The sequence below is a fragment of the Palaemon carinicauda genome, chromosome 16 (assembly GCF_036898095.1).
Source record: "Palaemon carinicauda isolate YSFRI2023 chromosome 16, ASM3689809v2, whole genome shotgun sequence".
Lineage (NCBI taxonomy): Eukaryota > Metazoa > Arthropoda > Malacostraca > Decapoda > Palaemonidae > Palaemon > Palaemon carinicauda.
In genome coordinates this window covers 125,109,202-125,110,708 of record NC_090740.1, presented here as the reverse complement: position 1 = coordinate 125,110,708, position 1,507 = coordinate 125,109,202, and positions in this window count along the sequence as shown.

Below are 1,507 nucleotides of genomic sequence, written 5' to 3'. Positions count from 1 at the left end.
GTCTCCCTTTTTGGAAATCATGCGTTTTTCAAAGCTGTGAGTATTGAGCATTCTAGCATATATTTCCTGTAAATTTCGTCGAGTTTTACTACTACTCTGAAATCTTCTACAACTATTTTATTTATTTATATATATATATATATATATATATATATATATATATATATATATATATATATATATATATATAATTATTATTATTATTATTACTAGCCAAGCTACAACCCTAGTTGGAAATGCAAGATGCTATAAGCCCAAGGGCTCCAATAGGGAAAAATAGCCCAGTGAGGAAAGGAAATAAGGAAATAAAAAAATGAGAACAAAACAGTAACAACGTCAAAACAGATATGTCATATATAAACTATTAACAACGTCAAAAACAGATATGTCATATAGAAACTGTAAAAAGACTCATATCAGCCTGGTCAAAATAAAAACATTTGCTCCAACTTTGAACTTTTTAAGTTCTACTGATTCAACTACCCGATTAGAAGATCATTCCACAACTTGGTAACAGCTGGAATAAAACTTCTAGAATACTGTGTAGTAGTGAGCCTCATGATGGAGAGGGCCTGGCTATTAGAATTAACTGCCTGCCTAGTATTACGAACAGGATAGAATTGTCCAGGGAGATCTGAACGTAAAGTATGGTCAGAGTTTGGAAAAATCTTATGCAACATGCATAATGAACTAATTGAACGATGGTTCCAAAGATTAATATCTAGATCAGGAATAAGAAATTTATTAGACCGTAAGTTTCTGCCCAACAAATTAAGATGAGAATCAGCAGTTGAAGACCAGACAGGAGAACAATACTCAAAACAAGGTAGAATGAAAGAATTAAAACACTTCTTCAGAATAGATTGATCCCCGAAAATCTTAAAAGACTTTCTCAATAAGCCAATTTTTTTGTGCAATTGAAGAAGACACAGACCTAATGAGTTTTTCAAAAGTAAATTTGCTGTCGAGAATCACACCTAAAATTTTAAGTCATACAAATTTAAAGAAACATTATCAATACTGAGATCCGGATGTTGAGGAGCCACCGTCCTAAACCTACTTACAATCATACTTCAAGGTTTATTAGGATTCAACTTCATACCCCATAATTTGCACCATGCACTAATTTTAACTAAATCTCTATTAAGGGATTCACCAACCCCAGATCTACATTCAAGGGATGGAATTGATGCAAAGAGAGTAGCATCATCTGCATATGCAACAAGCTTGTTTTCTAGGCCAAACCACATGTCATGTGTATATAATATGAAAAATAATAGGCCAAGAACACTACCCTGTGGAACACCGGATATCACATTCCTATACTCACTATGGTACCCATCAACAACAACTCTTTGAGATCTATTACTTAAAAAATCAATAATAATGCTAAGAAACGATCCACCCACTCCCACCTGTTTGAGTTTGAAAACAAGAGCCTCATGATTAACACGGTTAAAGGCAGCACTAAAATCAAGGCCAATCATACAATCAAGTGATTTCTGTA